The following is a 24,011-nucleotide window of genomic DNA, read 5'->3' as shown; positions in this document are numbered from 1 at the left end:
CCAGTAGGATTTACCAGCTGACTTAGAGAGCATAGAGACATGAAGGTAGACTGAGGAAAACACCAGCGAGAGGAGAAACAGAACCGTTGTCTCTAACCCTGGTTTAAAAACAGCAGTAGTGAGGGGGTGAGTGAGTGGTGCCCACGGGTGCATAGAGAAAGCATGTGAGAAAGGAGATACCACACTGCCCCCAGCCTTACAGTAGCCCAGTGTACAACACAACCTGACACACTGCCCCCAGCCTTACAGTAGCCCAGTGTACTACACAACCCGACACACTGCCCCCAGCCTTACAGTAGCCCAGTGTACAACACAACACAACCCGACACACTGCCCCCAGCCTTACAGTAGCCCAGTGTACAACACAACACAACCCGACACACTGCCCCCAGCCTTACAGTAGCCCAGTGTACTACACAACCCGCACACTGCCCCCAGCCTTACAGTAGCCCAGTGTACAACACAACCCGACTGTCTGTTTGAACCACATGCAAACACCGTGGAGAGGTCAGTTGTGATGATGACAGGTGGATAAAACAAGGCTGCTCAGCCCTCTAGGGCTCTGTCCTCTGAAACGAATACAGACTCTCTCTTACTCACCTATGAAATTCATTATGTCTGGAATATTTCTACACGGATGATGAGACATCCAGTGGTGTTTGGACTGAGTGTTTTTGTCACCCAGCAGTAACTATGTGCTACTGGTTCCTCTGTAGGAAGGAACCTCAAGAGCAGGACAAAAGGAAGAGAGGAAGTGATGCAATGTATCAGCAGTCATGGGAGAAACCAGATATTGTGTCTGTGTGTCACCCGGTGAAACCCGTGGGCCCACTTTATCTAAGTTATCTATTTTGTCTATCGGATAGGACTAAATGCATTGAAATAGAACCAGAGTCCCCATTCGAGTCAATGATTTGTCCACTTTATTCATTCTATTTCTATGCATGTAATCCTCTCTGATAGGCAAAATCCAGAGAGATAACGTTTGAAAAACTGGACCCTGAGTGTGGCCAACCCCAGCATAGGTCATCTGTAGAGACCAGAGCTGGAGGGAAAATCTGCTATCTGGTTCTGCTTGACGCTCCCAACGGTACAAAGGCCAAGTTTGTGTTAAGATTAAGCTGGAGAATTACACAAACAGGGCACAAGCTCTGGAAACAGGCTGGAATTTTCTTTGTGGCTTTTTGACACAATAGGGGAAATAAGTAGTGTTATTACTACTGTTGCTAATAACATGCTGATGTATTGTAAAGTACAGCACAGATCAGATCAGATTCCAATGATGATTCCAGTGTAACATTCCGTCGGTGTGGTATTCTCACACCCCAGACCGATATGTCCATTGTTGGTGCCATATTTTGTGTGTGACTGTAGTGGCAGTGGAAGATGGTGTGCATTTGACTTGTGTGGTCAGCCATTCATACATATGTGTTTAGAGTTGAGGTTTTTACCGAATCCTTCCAGCTGTCTGTCTGTCAGCTCTACCCACAAACCTTTGACTGGAGTCGGACTTCCTCTCCATGAAAACACACACACACGCACACACGCACACGCACATGCACACACACGCACGCACACACGCGCACGCACGCACGCACGCACGCACGCACGCACACACACACACACACACACACACACACACACACACACACACACACACACACACACACACACAGAGAGGGAGAGAGTAGTGAGAGACTTCTGAGAGGTACAGCAGATGTGTGGCAGTCGTGTCTGGCCCATGGAGAAGGAGGAATGTGAAACCTCGTAACGCACCTCCGATTTTCCGTTCCCGCTGTGTACACATCCCGTTATCAATGTTATATGAAAGTAGGAAATTCCTTTAAAGCTCTGGCGCAATGTAGCTGCAGGGGGGCATTCAGCTAAGGGGACTGTACAGGTCCAGGGCCCTGTGCATTCCTGGCTGGGGGGCATCTGGGCCCAAGGAGGAGTGGGAGGGGGGTACATGCCTACACGGCCCAGGGTGGCCCCTTCATGACCACTTTAATGGTGGAATTAAACACTGGTATGCTACTTCACCCATTCTCTCCCGTTCCCTGTCTCTCCCTCTCTCTCTCTCTTGCTCTCTCTCTCTCTCCCCCTCTCTCGCTCTCCCTCTCTCGCTCTCCCTCTCTCTCTCTCTCTCTCTCTCTTTCTCTCTCTCTCTCACTCTCCCTCTCCCTCTCTCTCTCTCTCTCTCTCTCTCTCTCTCTCTCTCTCTCTCTCAGATAGATCTGCTTCTGGTAATTTGCAGCTGAAATGGCGTATAATTGGGTGAAATGTGTTTTGTGTATGACGGGTGTTGCAACTTTTGATTACCACTGCCAGTTATTAAACAGAGGCTGAGGAATATATGATTGTCCAGTGGGGAGAACTGAGTAGCAGCTGTTGATAGATTTCTGGTTGTGTCATATGAAAGTGCAGTATGATTTGCAGCCGGAACAAACTGTTCCTAACCAAGAGGAGTTTCAATCATTCAGTAATATTTCAGCCTGGCTGTTCCCCACAGCTGGATCTGCTTGAAGTCGTAGCATTTCCAAGAGCTGAAATCAGTCGTGACAGCTGCACTTGTACCCTGACAATACAGACAGTCCTCCATTCAGCCTGACAATGCCTCACCTTTGTCGCGTCTCACATGAATGTTCAACAGATGACAGATTTTTGCCGGAGCGAAAGAGACTTTCTCCAAATACAGAATAGGGACCTAGAATATTCCTGACTGTCTCTGTCATTTAAATGCCCAGGAGTAGTCCTAAGTGATGAAGAGGATCTTGAGTGAGCTCATGTCAGAGTTTCCTGGTGCGTTGATGTAACCCAGGGGACTGGAGATTGTTGGTCTCCACTTCCTGTTTGGTTAATTCCATTGTCATAGAGATCAAGACAATATCAACACAATATGATATAGGTTTAACTACTTCTATCTACTATCTACTATGAGGGAGGGCTGTTCCTCTTGACTCTGACTAAGCCATTGTTCTATTTTTCTACTGTTCTACTGTTTTCTACTGTTTTTCTACTGTCCTTAGAGGTGGTGGACTGTTTTAGCTGTATACCTCACAGTTTACTGGGACATTGCAGAGCAGAACAGTCAACTAGGGCCCAGAGTTTTTTCTGCTCAGGTCCCTGCTAGAAGCCATGTTTTTCAGGGAAAAGTCCTAGGCCTGGCCTAGCTAGAAGCCATGTTTTTCAGGGGAAAGGCCTGGCCTAGCTAGAAGCCATCTTTTTCAGGGGAAAGGCCTGGCCTAGCTAGAAGCCATGTTTTTCAGGGAAAAGTCCTAGGCCTGGCCTTGCTAGAAGCCATGTTTTTCAGGGGAAAGGCCTGGCCTAGCTAGAAGCCATGTTTTTCAGGGAAAAGTCCTAGGCCTGGCCTTGCTAGAAGCCATGTTTTTCAGGGGAAAGGCCTGGCCTAGCTAGAAGCCATGTTTTTCAGGGAAAAGTCCTAGGCCTGGCCTTGCTAGAAGCCATGTTTTTCAGGGGAAAGGCCTGGCCTAGCTAGAAGCCATGTTTTTCAGGGGAAAGGCCTGGCCTTGCTAGAAGCCATGTTTTTCAGGGAAAAGTCCTAGGCCTGGCCTAGCTAGAAGCCATGTTTTTCAGGGGAAAGGCCTGGCCTTGCTAGAAGCCATGTTTTTCAGGGAAAAGTCCTAGGCCTGGCCTAGCTAGAAGCCATGTTTTTCAGGGAAAAGTCCTAGGCCTGGCCTAGCTAGAAGCCATGTTTTTCAGGGGAAAGGCCTGGCCTTGCTAGAAGCCATGTTTTTCAGGGGAAAGGCCTGGCCTAGCTAGAAGCCATGTTTTTCAGGGGAAAGTCCTAGGCCTGGCCTAGCTAGAAGCCATGTTTTTCAGGGAAAAGTCCTAGGCCTGGCCTAGCGAGAAGCCATGTTTTTCAGGGGAAAGGCCTGGCCTAGCTAGAAGCCATGTTTTTCAGGGGAAAGGCCTGGCCTTGCTAGAAGCCATGTTTTTCAGGGAAAAGTCCTAGGCCTGGCCTTGCTAGAAGCCATGTTTTTCAGGGAAAAGGCCTAGGCCTGGCCTAGCTAGAAGCCATGTTTTTCAGGGAAAAGTCCTAGGCCTGGCCTAGCTAGAAGCCATGTTTTTCAGGGAAAAGTCCTAGGCCTGGCCTTGCTAGAAGCCATGTTTTTCAGGGGAAAGGCCTGGCCTAGCTAGAAGCCATGTTTTTCAGGGAAAAGTGCTAGGCCTGGCCTAGCTAGAAGCCATGTTTTTCAGGGGAAAGGCCTGGCCTAGCTAGAAGCCATGTTTTTCAGGGAAAAGTCCTAGGCCTGGCCTAGCTAGAAGCCATGTTTTTCAGGGAAAAGTCCTAGGCCTGGCCTAGCTAGAAGCCATGTTTTTCAGGGAAAAGTCCTAGGCCTGGCCTAGCTAGAAGCCATGTTTTTCAGGGAAAAGTCCTAGGCCTGGCCTAGCTAGAAGCCATGTTTTTCAGGGAAAAGTCCTAGGCCTGGCCTAGCTAGAAGCCATGTTTTTCAGGGAAAAGTCCTAGGCCTGGCCTAGCTAGAAGCCATGTTTTTCAGGGAAAAGTCCTAGGCCTGGCCTAGCGAGAAGCCATGTTTTTCAGGGAAAAGTCCTCTTCCTGGCCTAGCTAGAAGCCATGTTTTTCAGGGAAAAGTCCTAGGCCTGTTTGAGCAGTAAGGTGTTTTGGTACATAGTGTTGTAGTCAGTATTGCTCGGAAAAAGAAACTCCAGCTCAGTTGATTATGTGGTTTGTTTACAGGCCATGTTGATTTATTCTCCTTCGCTCCCCTTTCTGATCCCCCTCCAGACATCTATATGCACGCACGCACACACACACACACACACACACACACACACACACACACACACACACACACACACACTAGCTGTTGCTAGGAGGCAGTGGTGACTCCAGTGTGTGTCCCAGGGGAGCCAGTGTACTGTGTGGTGTATAGCCCTCCTCCCCAGTAAAACAGACGTAACAACGTTACGTAAGCACTGTGCTGAAGACCAAAGAATTCCTCGTTAACTCAGAAGTAGAAAGTCATCATCGGATACGATGGACTACCATAAGCAAGTGTGTGTGTCTGTGTGTGTGTGTGTCTGTGTGCATGCGTGTGCGTGCGTGTCCAGCCCTCACGAGAACACCCAGTTGACTCTGACTTGAAAGATGTTTAGCTGTATCCTAGAAGTTTATGTAATGTCATTGATTCATCACTGATTTGTGGTAGCTAGCTCTCTCTGTATGAAGCTGGCTCAGTGTCCCTATCTACTGTGACACCCTGAATCACATTCGCTCAGCAGAGAGAGGGGGAGAGCGAGAGGGGGAGAGAGAGGGGGGAGAGAGAGGGAGAGAGGGGGGAGGGGGAGAGAGAGAGTGAGAGAGAGAGGGGGAGAGCGAGAAGGGGGGAGAGAGGGGGGAGGGGGAGAGAGAAAGTGAGAGAGAGAGGGGGAGAGAGAGAGGGAAAGAGGGGGGAGGGGGAGAGAGAGAGGGGGAGAGAGAGGGAGAGAGAAAGAGAGGGAGAGAGAGAGGGGGAGAGAGAGGGGGAGAGAGAGGGAGACAGCTCCTGTCTCTCTAATATAGAGCATGATTTCTCCATAGGCCTCTGAAGACAGAGGGCTTTAGCTGCTAGCTTTACTGTTCTGATAGGAAACAATGTTGCTGTGGACATCTCACTGCTGAAATACTATCCCCTGGACTCCTATTTCTCTGGAGAGTGAAGGGTATTTCCTCAAGAGATACAAGCCGTGCTGAGAGAGAAGCCCATCTTCTTACAACTTATATATATATCACTTAGGAGAAATTCTATAGTGCTCCGGCTTACTAGAAAATGGAAGGATACACCTCCCAAGTTATTTTGTACTTAACATGTTTTATTTAACTAGGCATGTCAGTTAATTAAGAACAAATTCTTATTTCCAATGTCGGCGTACCCCAGCCAAATCCAGATGACGCTGGGCCAATTGTGAGCCGTGACTCCCAATCACGGCCCGATGTGATACGGCCTGGATTCGAACCAGGGACTGTAGGGACGCCTCTTGCACTGAGATGCAATGCCTTACACCGCTGCGCCACTCGGGAGCCCACAGTTAGCTAACAGTGACACTGTATTTCATCTCACTCTCTGTGTTAAAATGCATCCTTTATTGATACAGGCATATTCACATTTAATACCAGTGATTCTGTCGGTATCCTCTCTTTGGCTTTGAAAATAGTTCAGTACAGCCGGCATAGGCTGATGTGGAACATACCTGTTATCCTCTGTATGGAGCTATAGTAAAATGCAGTCTGTGGAATTTCCCATGTCCTCCTGATCCCGGCTGGGCTGGAAAGTGTCCCAGTGATGGTGACAGGAAGTCCCATACAAGCAGGAACACCTGTGCTGCTGCTGTGTTGAGGTTTGGGTTGGTTGTTTGGTTGGCAGCCCAGGGCTCTAGGTCTCTCTGGTATTCTGGGGCTCTGCTCCAACACAGGGCCTGTTTGTGTGGCTTCCGCCCCAGCCGCACGGCTCCCACCCTAGCCTCGTTAATTACTCTTTAATTGAGCCCAAAGCTGTTTTCATTCCCATCACAATTCATTACCAACGCACATGTTGCAGGCCAATCAGGAGGGACCTGCTCTGCTCTCTCTCTCTAGCCGTGCTGGTAAATCCACCTATGGATGCAGGAACAGGAATCATTGGCATGCTCTGTTACCCGGGTACCGTACCACAGGGCTGTGCCATCTCGCTGGAAATCTACTGGAAAAACAATTATCCCCCAAATGTTCTTAATTTGGAATGATTGGATTTATCTTCCTACTGGAGAAAGAAAGAGACGATGTTCCCCGACCGAGAGTCGCTCCCTCGCTCTCTGACTGTCTCCATGATGCAGTGGAAAATTTAAAATGAACCTGTACACAGAGTGGATTGAACATGTTCTGACAGACACGGAAAAAGAAACGAGTCACACAATTTTCCCCTTTACTTTGGCAGGTACAAGTGGCTTGGAAAAAAAGGGCTTTTCAAAAAAGGAGGACTGGAAGAAAATAGAGAGAGGAAAACAAGTAGAATACAGTCTGTCACAAAGCCATGTTTTAATAAAGAGAGAAACAAAACAAGTAGAATATGCTCTGTCACAAAGCCATGTTTTTATAAAGAGAGAAACAAAACAAGTAGAATATGCTCTGTCACAAAGCCATGTTTTAATAAAGAGAGAAACAAAACAAGTAGAATACGCTCTGTCACAAAGCCATGTTTTTATAAAGAAAAAAGGAGAACAAGTAGAATATGCTCTGTCACAAAGCCATGTTTTTATAAAGAGAGAAACAAAACAAGTAGAATATGCTCTGTCACAAAGCCATGTTTTTATAAAGAGAGAAACAAAACAAGTAGAATACAGTCTGTCACAAAGCCATGTTTTTATTAAGAAAAAAGGAGAACAAGTAGAATATGCTCTGTCACAAAGCCATGTTTTTATAAAGAGAGAGGAGAACAAGTAGAATACGCTCTGTCACAAAGACATTTTTTAATTAAGAAAAAAGGAGAACAAGTAGAATATGCTCTGTCACAAAGCCATGTTTTTATAAAGAGAGAAACAAAACAAGTAGAATATGCTCTGTCACAAAGCCATGTTTTTATAAAGAGAGAAACAAAACAAGTAGAATATGCTCTGTCACAAAGCCATGTTTTTATAAAGAGAGAAACAAAACAAGTAGAATATGCTCTGTCACAAAGCCATGTTTTTATAAAGAGAGAAACAAAACAAGTAGAATACAGTCTGTCACAAAGCCATGTTTTTATTAAGAAAAAAGGAGAACAAGTAGAATATGCTCTGTCACAAAGCCATGTTTTTATAAAGAGAGAGGAGAACAAGTAGAATACGCTCTGTCACAAAGACATTTTTTAATTAAGAAAAAAGGAGAACAAGTAGAATACGCTCTGTCACAAAGCCATGTTTTTATAAAGAGAGAAACAAAACAAGTAGAATATGCTCTGTCACAAAGCCATGTTTTAATAAAGAGAGAAACAAAACAAGTAGAATACGCTCTGTCACAAAGCCATGTTTTAATAAAGAGAGAGGAGAACAAGTAGAATACGCTCTGTCACAAAGCCATGTTTTAATAAAGAGAGAAACAAAACAAGTAGAATACGCTCTGTCACAAAGCCATGTTTTAATAAAGAGAGAAACAAAACAAGTAGAATACGCTCTGTCACAAAGCCATGTTTTAATAAAGAGAGAAACAAAACAAGTAGAATACAGTCTGTCACAAAGCCATGTTTTAATAAAGAGAGAAACAAAACAAGTAGAATACGCTCTGTCACAAAGCCATGTTTTTATAAAGAGAGAGGAGAACAAGTAGAATACGCTCTGTCACAAAGCCATGTTTTAATAAAGAGAGAAACAAAACAAGTAGAATACGCTCTGTCACAAAGCCATGTTTTAATAAAGAGAGAAACAAAACAAGTAGAATACAGTCTGTCACAAAGCCATGTTTTAATAAAGAGAGAAACAAAACAAGTAGAATACGCTCTGTCACAAAGCCATGTTTTTATAAAGAGAGAGGAGAACAAGTAGAATACGCTCCGTCACAAAGCCATGTTTTAATAAAGAGAGAAACAAAACAAGTAGAATACGCTCTGTCACAAAGCCATGTTTTTATAAAAGAGAAACAAAACAAGTAGAATACGCTCTGTCACAAAGCCATGTTTTAATAAAGAGAGAAACAAAACAAGTAGAATATGCTCTGTCACAAAGCCATGTTTTAATAAAGAGAGAAACAAAACAAGTAGAATACGCTCTGTCACAAAGCCATGTTTTTATAAAAGAGAAACAAAACAAGTAGAATACGCTCTGTCACAAAGCCATGTTTTAATAAAGAGAGAAACAAAACAAGTAGAATACGCTCTGTCACAAAGCCATGTTTTAATAAAGAGAGAAACAAAACAAGTAGAATACGCTCCGTCACAAAGCCATGTTTTTATAAAGAGAGAAACAAAACAAGTAGAATACGCTCTGTCACAAAGCCATGTTTTAATAAAGAGAGAGGAGAACAAGTAGAATACGCTCCGTCACAAAGCCATGTTTTTATAAAAGAGAAACAAAACAAGTAGAATACGCTCTGTCACAAAGCCATGTTTTTATAAAGAGAGAGGAGAACAAGTAGAATACGCTCCGTCACAAAGCCATGTTTTTATAAAGAGAGAAACAAAACAAGTAGAATACGCTCTGTCACAAAGCCATGTTTTTATAAAGAGAGAGGAGAACAAGTAGAATACGCTCTGTCACAAAGCCATGTTTTTATAAAGAGAGAGGAGAACAAGTAGAATACGCTCTGTCACAAAGCCATGTTTTTATAAAGAGAGAAACAAAACAAGTAGAATACGCTCTGTCACAAAGCCATGTTTTTATAAAGAGAGAGGAGAACAAGTAGAATACGCTCCGTCACAAAGCCATGTTTTTATAAAAGAGAAACAAAACAAGTAGAATACAGTCTGTCACAAAGCCATGTTTTTATAAAGAGAGAAACAAAACAAGTAGAATACGCTGTGTCACAAAGCCATGTTTTTATTAAGAAAAAAGGAGAACAAGTAGAATATGCTCTGTCACAAAGCCATGTTTTAATAAAGAGAGAAACAAAACAAGTAGAATACGCTCTGTCACAAAGCCATGTTTTTATAAAGAGAGAAACAAAACAAGTAGAATACGCTGTGTCACAAAGCCATGTTTTTATTAAGAAAAAAGGAGAACAAGTAGAATATGCTCTGTCACAAAGCCATGTTTTTATAAAGAGAGAAACAAAACAAGTAGAATACAGTCTGTCACAAAGCCATGTTTTAATAAAGAGAGAGGAGAACAAGTAGAATACGCTCTGTCACAAAGCCATGTTTTTATAAAGAGAGAGGAGAACAAGTAGAATACGCTCTGTCACAAAGCCATGTTTTTATAAAGAGAGAAACAAAACAAGTAGAATACGCTCTGTCACAAAGCCATGTTTTAATAAAGAGAGAAACAAAACAAGTAGAATACAGTCTGTCACAAAGCCATGTTTTAATAAAGAGAGAAACAAAACAAGTAGAATACGCTCTGTCACAAAGCCATGTTTTTATAAAGAGAGAAACAAAACAAGTAGAATACGCTGTGTCACAAAGCCATGTTTTAATAAAGAGAGAGGAGAACAAGTAGAATACGCTCTGTCACAAAGCCAAGTTTTTATAAAGAGAGAAACAAAACAAGTAGAATACAGTCTGTCACAAAGCCATGTTTTAATAAAGAGAGAGGAGAACAAGTAGAATACGCTCTGTCACAAAGCCATGTTTTTATAAAGAGAGAGGAGAACAAGTAGAATACGCTCTGTCACAAAGCCATGTTTTTATAAAGAGAGAAACAAAACAAGTAGAATACGCTCTGTCACAAAGCCATGTTTTTATAAAGAGAGAAACAAAACAAGTAGAATACGCTGTGTCACAAAGCCATGTTTTAATAAAGAGAGAGGAGAACAAGTAGAATACGCTCTGTCACAAAGCCATGTTTTTATAAAGAGAGAGGAGAACAAGTAGAATACGCTCTGTCACAAAGCCATGTTTTTATAAAGAGAGAGGAGAACAAGTAGAATACGCTCTGTCACAAAGACATGTTTTTATAAAGAGAGAGGAGAACAAGTAGAATACGCTCTGTCACAAAGCCATGTTTTTATAAAGAGAGAGGAGAACAAGTAGAATACGCTCTGTCACAAAGCCATGTTTTTATAAAGAGAGAAACAAAACAAGTAGAATACAGTCTGTCACAAAGCCATGTTTTAATAAAGAGAGAGGAGAACAAGTAGAATATGCTCTGTCACAAAGCCATGTTTTTATAAAGAGAGAAACAAAACAAGTAGAATACAGTCTGTCACAAAGCCATGTTTTTATAAAGAGAGAGGAGAACAAGTAGAATACGCTCTGTCACAAAGCCATGTTTTAATAAAGAGAGAGGAGAACAAGTAGAATACGCTCTGTCACAAAGCCATGTTTTTATAAAGAGAGAGGAGAACAAGTAGAATATGCTCTGTCACAAAGCCATGTTTTAATAAAGAGAGAAACAAAACAAGTAGAATACAGTCTGTCACAAAGCCATGTTTTAATAAAGAGAGAAACAAAACAAGTAGAATACGCTCTGTCACAAAGCCATGTTTTAATAAAGAGAGAAACAAAACAAGTAGAATATGCTCTGTCACAAAGCCATGTTTTTATAAAGAGAGAAACAAAACAAGTAGAATACGCTCTGTCACAAAGCCATGTTTTAATAAAGAGAGAAACAAAACAAGTAGAATACGCTCTGTCACAAAGCCATGTTTTAATAAAGAGAGAAACAAAACAAGTAGAATACGCTCTGTCACAAAGCCATGTTTTAATAAAGAGAGAAACAAAACAAGTAGAATATGCTCTGTCACAAAGCCATGTTTTTATAAAGAAAAAAGGAGAACAAGTAGAATATGCTCTGTCACAAAGCCATGTTTTTATAAAGAGAGAAACAAAACAAGTAGAATACAGTCTGTCACAAAGCCATGTTTTAATAAAGAGAGAAACAAAACAAGTAGAATACGCTCCGTCACAAAGCCATGTTTTTATAAAGAGAGAAACAAAACAAGTAGAATATGCTCTGTCACAAAGCCATGTTTTTATAAAGAGAGAAACAAAACAAGTAGAATATGCTCTGTCACAAAGCCATGTTTTTATAAAGAGAGAAACAAAACAAGTAGAATACGCTCTGTCACAAAGCCATGTTTTAATAAAGAGAGAGGAGAACAAGTAGAATACGCTCTGTCACAAAGCCATGTTTTAATAAAGAGAGAAACAAAACAAGTAGAATACGCTCTGTCACAAAGCCATGTTTTTATAAAGAGAGAAACAAAACAAGTAGAATACAGTCTGTCACAAAGCCATGTTTTAATAAAGAGAGAAACAAAACAAGTAGAATACGCTCTGTCACAAAGCCATGTTTTAATAAAGAGAGAAACAAAACAAGTAGAATACGCTCTGTCACAAAGCCATGTTTTTATAAAGAGAGAGGAGAACAAGTAGAATACGCTCTGTCACAAAGCCATGCTTTTATAAAGAGAGAGGAGAACAAGTAGAATACGCTCTGTCACAAAGCCATGTTTTTATAAAGAGAGAGGAGAACAAGTAGAATACGTTCTGTCACAAAGCCATGTTTTTATAAAGAGAGAAACAAAACAAGTAGAATACAGTCTGTCACAAAGCCATGTTTTTATAAAGAGAGAAACAAAACAAGTAGAATACGCTCTGTCACAAAGCCATGTTTTAATAAAGAGAGAAACAAAACAAGTAGAATACGCTCTGTCACAAAGCCATGTTTTAATAAAGAGAGAAACAAAACAAGTAGAATACGCTCTGTCACAAAGCCATGTTTTTATAAAGAGAGAGGAGAACAAGTAGAATACGCTCTGTCACAAAGCCATGTTTTTATAAAGAGAGAAACAAAACAAGTAGAATATGCTCTGTCACAAAGCCATGTTTTTATAAAGAGAGAGGAGAACAAGTAGAATACGCTCTGTCACAAAGCCATGTTTTTATAAAGAGAGAGGAGAACAAGTAGAATACGCTCTGTCACAAAGCCATGTTTTTATAAAGAGAGAAACAAAACAAGTAGAATACAGTCTGTCACAAAGCCATGTTTTTATAAAGAGAGAAACAAAACAAGTAGAATACGCTCTGTCACAAAGCCATGTTTTTATAAAGAGAGAGGAGAACAAGTAGAATACAGTCTGTCACAAAGCCATGTTTTAATAAAGAGAGAAACAAAACAAGTAGAATATGCTCTGTCACAAAGCCATGTTTTAATAAAGAGAGAAACAAAACAAGTAGAATACGCTCTGTCACAAAGCCATGTTTTAATAAAGAGAGAAACAAAACAAGTAGAATACAGTCTGTCACAAAGCCATGTTTTTATAAAGAGAGAGGAGAACAAGTAGAATATGCTCTGTCACAAAGACATGTTTTTATAAAGAGAGAGGAGAACAAGTAGAATATGCTCTGTCACAAAGCCATGTTTTTATAAAGAGAGAGGAGAACAAGTAGAATACGCTCTGTCACAAAGCCATGTTTTAATAAAGAGAGAAACAAAACAAGTAGAATACGCTCTGTCACAAAGACATGTTTTTATAAAGAGAGAAACAAAACAAGTAGAATACGCTCCGTCACAAAGCCATGTTTTTATAAAAGAGAGAGGAGAACAAGTAGAATACGCTCTGTCACAAAGCCATGTTTTTATAAAGAGAGAGGAGAACAAGTAGAATACGCTCTGTCACAAAGCCATGTTTTTATAAAGAGAGAAACAAAACAAGTAGAATATGCTCTGTCACAAAGCCATGTTTTTATAAAGAGAGAAACAAAACAAGTAGAATATGCTCTGTCACAAAGCCATGTTTTTATAAAGAGAGAAACAAAACAAGTAGAATACAGTCTGTCACAAAGCCATGTTTTAATAAAGAGAGAAACAAAACAAGTAGAATACGCTCCGTCACAAAGCCATGTTTTAATAAAGAGAGAAACAAAACAAGTAGAATATGCTCTGTCACAAAGCCATGTTTTAATAAAGAGAGAAACAAAACAAGTAGAATACAGTCTGTCACAAAGCCATGTTTTAATAAAGAGAGAAACAAAACAAGTAGAATACGCTCTGTCACAAAGCCATGTTTTTATAAAGAGAGAGGAGAACAAGTAGAATACGCTCTGTCACAAAGCCATGTTTTAATAAAGAGAGAAACAAAACAAGTAGAATACGCTCTGTCACAAAGCCATGTTTTAATAAAGAGAGAAACAAAACAAGTAGAATATGCTCTGTCACAAAGCCATGTTTTTATAAAGAGAGAAACAAAACAAGTAGAATATGCTCTGTCACAAAGCCATGTTTTAATAAAGAGAGAAACAAAACAAGTAGAATACAGTCTGTCACAAAGCCATGTTTTAATAAAGAGAGAAACAAAACAAGTAGAATACAGTCTGTCACAAAGCCATGTTTTTATAAAGAGAGAGGAGAACAAGTAGAATACGCTCTGTCACAAAGCCATGTTTTAATAAAGAGAGAGGAGAACAAGTAGAATACGCTCTGTCACAAAGCCATGTTTTTATAAAGAGAGAGGAGAACAAGTAGAATACGCTCTGTCACAAAGCCATGTTTTTATAAAGAGAGAGGAGAACAAGTAGAATACGCTCTGTCACAAAGCCATGTTTTTATAAAGAGAGAGGAGAACAAGTAGAATACGCTCTGTCACAAAGCCATGTTTTTATAAAGAGAGAGGAGAACAAGTAGAATACGCTCTGTCACAAAGCCATGTTTTTATAAAGAGAGAGGAGAACAAGTAGAATACGCTCTGTCACAAAGCCATGTTTTTATAATCCAGTCCAGTTCTTCTCCCTCCCTCTTAAGGGAGGAACATGTTGAGTGAGCCAGGTGGAATCTGACTAACTTTCCTCCTCATGTGGAGCCGAGTGTTTCCACCTCTTGCCAGTCAGAGAGTCAGTCAGTGTTTAGTCACGGCTGGGCCCCTGGGCCCCTGGGGTTCATGTCTCACAGCCTGCTCCTTGCTGCCCCGCTGTTGGGTAAACATGAATGACTGTTTTCTGTTCTTTTTACTACCACTTCGTCTTAGGCCTGTTTCCTGTCCTTTATCTTCCCCGTAAAGCGGAAGCCGTGTGTGACTCAATTCACTTCAATTCAAGGGCTTTATTGGCATGGGAAACACATGTTAACATTGCCAAAGCAAGTGAAGTAGATAATAAACAAAAGTGACTCTCTCTCTCTCTCTCTCTCTCTGTCTCTCTCTCTCTCTGTCTCTCTCTCTCTCCCTCCCTTGTCAGTCAGAGACTCAGAGAAGTCAACTTCACACCTCTCGTGACCACTTCCTTTAGCGTCATTGGCTCGATTCCGGCTGCACGCCTCTCTATCGCGCTCTCTCAATCTCACATATTTTGTTGAAACGCTGAAACAGGAATTTGTGTCGGTGTTGTGTTAAAACACAGCCATCTATACGGCTACATCCAGGCATTGAAATAAAGGTAGAGAAATCAGCCACAACGTAAATACTTGTGTATGGCTGTGAGTGAAATAAAAGCACGACAAAAAGAAACCATCAGAACAAAACAGCCGTACAGGTTGAATCCACAGGGACGTTAGACCCATGGCTTTTCTCTGGTCTCAGCAGTTCCTCACCGGTCCAAGGCCACTTGAGCAATGTCTCAAAAAGTGTCCTTCACAGCCCCAATCCACTCTGACAAGATCATTTTAGATAGGCAGGCAGAAATACCACATTGTTCCCTAGAGTTTTTCCCCACATCCCTCCCTCCCTCCCTCTGTCCATCCCTCCCTCCCTCCCTCCCTCTGTCCATCCCTCCCTCCCTCCCTCTGTCCATCCCTCCCTCCCTCCCTACCTCCGTCCCTACCTCTATCCATCCATCCCTTCCTCCCTATCTCTGTCCATCCCTACCTCCCTCCCTCCCTACCTCTGTCCATCCCTCCCTACCTCCGTCCCTACCTCTATCCATCCATCCCTCCCTCCCTACCTCTGTCCATCCCTACCTCCCTCCCTACCTCCCTCCCTCCCTACCTCTGTCCCTACCTCCCTCCCTCCCTCTGTCCATCCCTACCTCCATCCCTCCCTCCCTCCCTACCTCTGTCCCTCCCTCTCTCCCTCCCTCTGTCCATCCCTACCTCCCTCCCTCCCTCCCTACCTCTGTCCATCCCTCCCTACCTCCATCCCTACCTCTATCCATCCATCCCTCCCTCCCTACCTCTGTCCATCCCTACCTCCCTCCCTACCTCCCTCCCTCCCTACCTCTGTCCCTACCTCCCTCCCTCCCTCTGTCCATCCCTAACTCCATCCCTCCCTCCCTCCCTACCTCTGTCCCTCCCTCTCTCCCTCCCTCTGTCCATCCCTAACTACCTCCCTCCCTCCCTCTGTCCATCCCTACCTCCCTCCCTCCCTCCCTACCTCTGTCCATCCCTCCCTCCTTCCCTACCTCCGTCCCTACCTCTATCCATCCATCCCTCCCTCCCTACCTCTGTCCATCCCTACCTCCCTCCCTACCTCCCTCCCTACCTCTGTCCCTCCCTCTCTCCCTCCCTCTGTCCATCCCTACCTACCTCCCTCCCTCCCTCTGTCCATCCCTCCCTCCCTCCCTCTGTCCATCCCTACCTCCCTCCCTCCCCTCTACATAGGATTCTTATTATGGAAGCATCTCAAATATTGTTGCAGCTGCTCCGTTGAGAAATGTCCTTCGACTTATTTCAATCAGCAGTTGAACCCTTCTGCTGTGAATACCCAGCTGGGATCTGGTGCCTTTTTAACATAAACAGGGGACACTCTCAATGGATATGAATGAATGGATCAATTCCATTGGACAGGATCCAACATTATCTAATGTGGAGAGTGCATATCTTTTTAAATACAGTAATAGTAAAAAAAGTAAAAAAAGAGAAGAAAGCCAGTTTTGAGCAGTTCAGTTATCTCCATCATGCCTTGTTTTTAAATCCTGTTTCTAGTGTCCCTGGAGTGACCCATATTGTGGGTCAGTAGAATATTATGTAAAACATCCAGTTACATCATTCAACTTCTACAGTAAGCAAACAGTACAGCAAGGTAGCGCACACCTTTTGTTTCTTATTCAGGTTCATGAACGTGCTCTTCCGGAATCTTCTTCCCCAACGTTAGAGAGAACACACTGTACTGTAGGACTGTACTGTTTTCTGGTTGGTCAAGAAAGACAGCAGGATATTACATTACTTACAGTGGAGCTACACAGTAAGTGTTTCTCTATACAATATGAATATGGCCCAGAGTTGTTTCTTAATAAGCACTTGATCTGACCAGGTCTGATCTGAGCCCCTATTATAGAGTCGTTATATTGTAGGCTGTATCTAAGGCCCAAGTTTTTCCCGCTTGTGTCACATGATCAGGAGAAAGTCAGGTCTCTGAACCCAACTACATCTGGTCCTCCATGAGGTTCTGTTTATGTCGAGTTAATAGAAGAAGCCATTTCAGTCCAATTCTGGCACCTTGTGTTCAGTCAGTCAGTCAGTCAGTCAGTCAGTCAGTCAGTCAGTCAGTCAGTAGAGTGAAGTAGTGTTCCCTCTGGTCTCCCCAGTCTGGTGGAGAGGATTCCATGTTCTGCCCACCACAGCTGTGTCAGTCCTCTCTCCCTGTGCCTCTCCCCTCCCTTCCCCCTGCTACCTTACCCAGACACTAAAGGAACCCTCTCTCCCCGTTCCTCTCCCCTCCCTTCCCCCTGCTACCTTACCCAGACACTAAAGGAACCCTCTCGCCCCGTTCCTCTCCCCTCCCTTCCCCCTGCTACCTTACCCAGACACTAAAGGAACCCTCTCGCCCCGTTCCTCTCCCCTCCCTTCCCCCTGCTACCTTACCCAGACACTAAAGGAACCCTCTCGCCCCGTTCCTCTCCCCTCCCTTCCCCCTGCTACCTTACCCAGACACTAAAGGAACCCTCTCGCCCCGTTCCTCTCCCCTCCCTTCCCCCTGCTACCTTACCCAGACACTAAAGGAACCCTCTCGCCCCGTTCCTCTCCCCTCCCTTCCCCCTGCTACCTTACCCAGACACTAAAGGAACCCTCTCGCCCCGTTCCTCTCCCCTCCCTTCCCCCTGCTACCTTACCCAGACACTAAAGGAACCCTCTCGCCCCGTTCCTCTCCCCTCCCTTCCCCCTGCTACCTTACCCAGACACTAAAGGAACCCTCTCGCCCTGTTCCTCTCCCCTCCCTTCCCCCTGCTACCTTACCCAGACACTAAAGGAACCCTCTCGCCCCGTTCCTCTCCCCTCCCTTCCCCCTGCTACCTTACCCAGACACTAAAGGAACCCTCTCGCCCCGTTCCTCTCCCCTCCCTTCCCCCTGCTACCTTACCCAGACACTAAAGGAACCCTCTTGTCCCGCCGACACATTTCCTCCGGCTGACTAAGTACATATTGATAAAAGCCTCTTACTTGACTGAATAACATTTGTTGTATAAATGTATAAGTGAATGGAGCAGAAACATTTCCCTGTGGCATGTTTCTATCTGTCTGTGTTGATATGAATAGATAATGAGGGATAACAGCAGGCCTTCCTCTCCTCTCCTGGCTTGGCCTGGCCTCACCCCTCATTGCGACTGGGACGGAGAGCAGAGAGCAGTGGATGTTGCTGTGTATGGTGTTGTGTCTGTGGAGGTGTGAGAAGCAGACAGCTGATTTGTTATCAGCCTGCAGGGTGGGAGTGGCTTTACTACAGCCCTTAGCCATGGGTAGCTCTGACCCTGTGTGTTCCCTGAGGATGTACTGTCCTGCTCCCGATCTACTCATCAGAGAGATTCTCTCTCTCTTTCTCTCTTTCTCTCTCCCTGCTGGGCTGGAGTGACACTGGCCTTCTGTATAATTCAGGCCTGGCAACTAGGTTGCTTTGATAAGTGGGCCACTTTACTCATGTGCTTAGCTTAGCATTAATATGAATGCATACTGAGGCTCACTCAGGCATTGTTATTATCTTGCGCTCGGGGCCGTCTCCCTCTCAGTGCGGCTGTTAAACAGGCAGAAATCAATGCCAAAATATAGACACTCTGTCTGAAGTGGCTTTAAGAAGAACCCCAGCAGAAAGACTGACGGACAGACAGGGAGATATTCTTGGCTCCAGGTAACTCTTCTCCATTTCCCTACTCCAATTCGCTCTTTATTAGGCGTGTGGACAGGGCAGGCAGCCTGCTCTCCATTGACAACATTACTGTAGGGGGCCTCAGAGGATGGCCCGGGTCCCTACAGAATCAGGTTTACGCTCCAACTCCCTACAGTCTATAGCTAATCCCCTTGACAGGGACTCCGGTAAGGGCACTACTTTATCTTGAGGAAGCCCTACAGCCTATCACGCCCTCCATTATACAGAGATTAGCTGGGAAAGACTCTGTGCAGACAAAGCAGTGTCTGTATCAAAGGCCATAATGAATATGACGGCAGAGTCTGGAGTATCAGTATACAACCTGTATCTACCGCCACTGAGGTGAGTCAGCAGTCAACCGTGGCTTTATACTTGAATAACCAAGGGGAAGTAAAAGGTGAAATAAAAATGTGGTAAACCTGTTTTGGTCAACCCCTTGGTCAACCCCCTATCATAAACTACCCATTTGTGAGGAACTAAACTATGTTGTGATTTCTTACGATTCATTATCAATGACTCAGCTTGATTGTCCATTATTGTGAAGATGTTTTAAGGCGTCTGGAATCCCAAACACAAACCCTGAGGCTGATGATGTTACATTATGATTGCGGCATTAGGACGTGTTGAATTCATCTTCAGAACACCTTGAGTGAAAGGCTTTGGTGTGAACAGACCTTTGTTTATCATAGAGCCTATAGGTGTTGTCAGGGAGCCTCTTGAACAATGATACTCTGTAGATGTTTCTGGACTAATGAACACGATGCTTTGGAAGCCTTACAGTTCTTTCTTCTTTTTTCCCTCTCTTGACGAAGCTGTTCCTTTCAAAGAAGGTGATGCACGAAGGGCTGATCTTCTGATTGTGGACCTCCCATTTCACCGTCCTCTGTCTGGGAGATTAGCTCCTCTAAGGACACGCCACCTGGAAACATCATGCCTAGAGGGGGTGTGGCACTGTTACGTCACACCCAGACTGTGTGTGTGTGTGTGTGTGTGTGTGTGTGTGTGTGTGTGTGTGTGTGTGTGTGTGTGTGTGTGTGTGTGTGTGTGTGTGTGTGTGTGTTTTCATGGAGAGGAAGTCCGACTCCAGTCAAAGGTTTGTGGGTAGAGCTGACAGACAGACAGCTGGAAGGATTCGGTAAAAACCTCAACTCTAAACACATATGTATGAATGGCTGACCACACAAGTCAAATGCACACCATCTTCCACTGCCACTACAGTCACACACAAAATATGGCACCAACAATGGACATATCGGTCTGGGGTGTGAGAATACCACACCGACGGAATGTTACACTGGAATCATCATTGGAATCTGATCTGATCTGTGCTGTACTTTACAATACATCAGCATGAGTTATATAACATTGTGTGGACAAGGATGAACACAGGGTTTTCATTGATAACTATCTTCTTTCAACAGGATAGCCTAACCTACGTCCTATACTGTTTCTGTCCTGTTTGGTCACAGCCAGATAGCTAGCTCTACCAAGGCCTCCCTCTGTCCCTCCCTCCACCCTCCCTCCCAAGTATTGTTGGCTGTTGGCAGTGGGGGATGTAGACTGTCTTTGTTTGACCAACACCCAGGATTTCCACAAACAGGGTTGGCAGGACAACCAGAGCCAGTTACCCTCTATACCCACATGGTGTGTACAAGACAATGGTGGAAATAGACGCTGTTACGGATGAATTACACTTTGTTTCCTGCGGATTTCAGGGAATTTCATCAGAAGGCAGTTGGTTTTTCAGAGCTTTGTGTGTGGGGAGTGGGGAATGCCACTGGGTTGGAGGGTATGGATGAGGAAGTGACCGTCGTACCAGGGGAGGCCAAAGCTAGGGGCTATTGTTCAGCTCCCTGTCATGAGAAAACAGCTGTGCCCCTTAACTATGCAGCACACTGCTTAACATGGGAGGGAAATAATTCACACCTAGGAAAGGCGAAGTTCTCTCTCACACTGGGGCTGGAGGAGCACGCTGTATGGGAACAAGGTGGTCTGACTTGTGAATGACATATTATCAGACATGCAGTTTGTATGTATGGTAGCATTTAATGTGCATCATATTGAACAGTGTTGTAGTGGCAGGTGATTTGAAGTAGCCTCCTCTTTCTGACTACTGTTTAGTTAAAGATGGATGGTGTCTGACCTTGTTTAGAGAACATGACTAATGCATATATACCATATGCACAGTTTCCACCTTCTCTGGCTGTGAGTGTTCATGAGTTGGCGGTCCCCTGTCTCCTCAACCTCAGTGTCAATCAACACGTTTGGGACCCGATAAAATGTGCTGCCCGTCCCGAGACCATCAATTACACAGCCATAACGCTCTCATTTCAGCCCAGAGATTTCAGCCGCGGCACCAAAGTGCTTTGTGCTCTTAAACGACCCAAACCTTCCTAAAACAAAAAGAGAGAAAGAGAGCGCGCCGGGGCGGGTGTGTGTCGGGAGCTGAAACTAGTGGAAACTGGACAGACGGGGACTTGCCAAGTTTTACAGGCTGACTCAGAGGACAGCGGGGCCAGCTCCCGCCTCGTATACCAGGAGTGGGCTTGGCGGGGACGCCGGCAGCCAGCACTGCTGCTGAGACTCACAGGCAGCCCAGGCTAGCTATCAAGGTCTGGCCAGGTTGTTATTCAGGGGAGAGAGGAGAGGCAGGTGACAGACAGAGGGAGAGTGGGTGGTTCACCCCTCACAGACCGCATGATTCTCATGGCTCTGTTTTGGACATGACAAGCACATCGAGTGTCATTGGGTCATCAGCTCACCCCACCCACTGGTGGTTCGATGCTGGCCTCGGCCTGCGGAAGTGTGAGTGTGTTAACAGATATCCCCTGTCTCTCTCCTCATCACACCCAGAGAAAGACACAGTCATTTGGGATTTGGGGATGAAAATGACACTGATTATCTGGTCCCCGGAGGCAGCATGTCCGTGGCCATGCGTGTCCCTCTCCAGAGAGCCGGGTTCACTGTGTGATTAATTCCCATTAAATGCCATGTGCTTCCCATTTTGGTTCAGCCCAAATCCTGTCTCCCAATGAGCTGATTACAGAGCAGCAGCGCAACGACCTGTCAGCTCAAAGGCCCTGCTCTCGCTCTGCTACACCTGCTGGCTCCTGGCTCCCAACTCCCTGAGTCCCCTGATTGTTTCCTCTGTCTGGTCTGGTTCTGGAGCCCCTCTGGGGTGTCACACAGTGGGGATAGTTGGTGTTACTAGTATTGAGGCTTTGAACAATTCCTGAGGATTTTGTTTTTGGGGAAACTGTCTGTCTGGAGGCAATGTGGACTATGGTTCTATGAGTGTATAAATGCTATTGAGAGGAAAGGGACGTGTTATGCATTGTTGTCTTTGGAGAAAGAATCTAACTGAAGAGTTTAGTCAACATATGGCCTGTGAGAGGCATGAAGGCACGCACACACATCCCCAGGGTGAAGGGGATATTGTGTTGAAACCTCAGTCCTGACATGTCCTCAGTAGAGGAATCCATGTGTAGGCCTGGCCAACCAAGCAGAGATCAGTGGTTTGTCTGTTGTCCAGCAGCACACAGAGGTCCCTCTCTCCTTTTGACTTCACCGCTGAACGAACGCCAGCGTCAAGACCACTCAAATGAAAGATGGCCGCCGACGCCGTCAGGAGATCCACTTAGGCCGATTTCCCGGCTCTTTATAAAGAGTAACACGACACTCGACCTTAGCTGTCAGTGGAGCGCTCAGGGCCCCCACTTTTAAAAAACAAGGTGTGATTCTGATGTCACGACCGCAGTTATTCTCTGAATTCCACGCTGATGCACTCATCCTTCAGTGCTGTGCTTTCCATCAGGCCGCCCTGTCAGGAACGGACATGGGGATTGGAGGGAGGGGGGGATGTACAGCTGGAGCGAGAGAGAAGTGAAGAATAACAGAACCCTCTGATGTGTGTGTTTGTGTGCTGGAACATGGAGCCTCTCTCTCTCTTTTCGCCCCCCATTCTCCCCCCATCACAGGAGCAGTGCTGGATCCTGTCCACATTGTCGATTGTGCCATTCTTCAAATGTACTTTTCGGTTTCCGCCCATAAATTTTTTAGCATCCCCATTAAGTATAAGGTAATTGCATTGGCTCTATATAACGCCCCGAGCTACGAGACTAATTAAAGCAGAAACAGGAGTTTAGGCATATTTATTAAGAAGACTTCGATTAATTATGGAAGACAGACGTGTGACTTTAAATGAGAGATATTAAGAGAGAGATGATCCTCATCCTCCAGCACCCAGACCCTTATAGACAGCCGAAGGCTGGAGTGAGAGAGAAGGAGAAGGAGAGAGAAGCATGGAGTGAGAGAGAAGGAGAAGGAGAGAGAAGCATGGAGTGTGAGAGAAGGAGAAAGAGAGAAATAGGCATGGAGTGAGAGATAAGGAGAAAGAGAGAAATAGGCATAGAGTGAAAGAAGGAGAAGGAGAGAGAGGCATGGAGTGAGAGAAGGAGAAGGAGAGAGAGAGAGGCATGGAGTGAGAGAAGGAGAAATAGAGAGAGGCATGGAGTGAGAGAGAAGGAGAAAGAGAGAAATAGGCATGGAGTGAGAGAGAAGGAGAAGGAGAGAGAAGCATGGAGTGAGAGAAGGAGAGAGAGAGGCATGGAGTGAGAGGGAAGGAGAAAGAGAGAAATAGGCATGGAGTGAGAGAGAAGGAGGAGAGAGAAGCATGGGTGAGAGAAGGAGAAGGAGAGAGAGAGAGGCATGGAGTGAGAGAGAAGGAGAAAGAGAGAAATAGGCATGGAGTGAGAGAAGGAGAAGGAGAGAGAGAGAAGGAGAAAGAGAGAGAGGCATGGAATGAGAGAGAAGGAAAATGAGAGAGAAGCATGGAGTGAGAGAGAAGGAGAAAGAGAGAAATAGGCATGAGTGAGAGAGAAGGAAAAGGAGAGAGGCATGGAGTGAGAGAAGGAGAAGGAGAGAGAGAGAGAGGCATGGAATGAGAGAGAAGGAAAATGAGAGAGATGCATGGAGTGAGAGAGAAATAGGCATGAGTGAGAGAGAAGGAAAAGGAGAGAGAGAGAAGGAGAAAGAGAGAGAGGCATGGAGTGAGAGAGAAGGAAAATGAGAGAGATGCATGGAGTGAGAGAGAAGGAGAAAGAGAGAAATAGGCATGAGTGAGAGAGAAGGAAAAGGAGAGAGAGGCATGGAGTGAGAGAAGGAGAAGGAGAGAGAGAGAGAGGCATGGAATGAGAGAGAAGGAAAATGAGAGAGATGCATGGAGTGAGAGAGAAGGAGAAAGAGAGAAATAGGCATGAGAGAGAGAAGGAAAAGGAGAGAGAGAGAAGGAGAAAGAGAGAGAGGCATGGAGTGAGAGAGAAGGAAAATGAGAGATAAGCATGGAGTGAGAGAGAAGGAGAAAGAGAGAGAGGCA

General features: G+C 44.7%; 1 protein-coding gene across 6 annotated transcripts in view; it reads left to right on the top strand.

Annotated features, from left to right (window-relative positions):
* The window catches only part of hivep2a (HIVEP zinc finger 2a), a 96,436-nt gene that overhangs the window by 45,556 nt on the left and 26,869 nt on the right, over window positions 1-24,011 (top strand). The gene's annotated exons all lie outside the window — the stretch shown is intronic.

Source organism: Oncorhynchus mykiss, chromosome 8, assembly GCF_057628025.1.
Source record: "Oncorhynchus mykiss isolate SJ-2025 chromosome 8, ASM5762802v1, whole genome shotgun sequence".
Taxonomy (NCBI): domain Eukaryota; kingdom Metazoa; phylum Chordata; class Actinopteri; order Salmoniformes; family Salmonidae; genus Oncorhynchus; species Oncorhynchus mykiss.
This window is presented reverse-complemented; position numbering and strand designations above follow the sequence as displayed.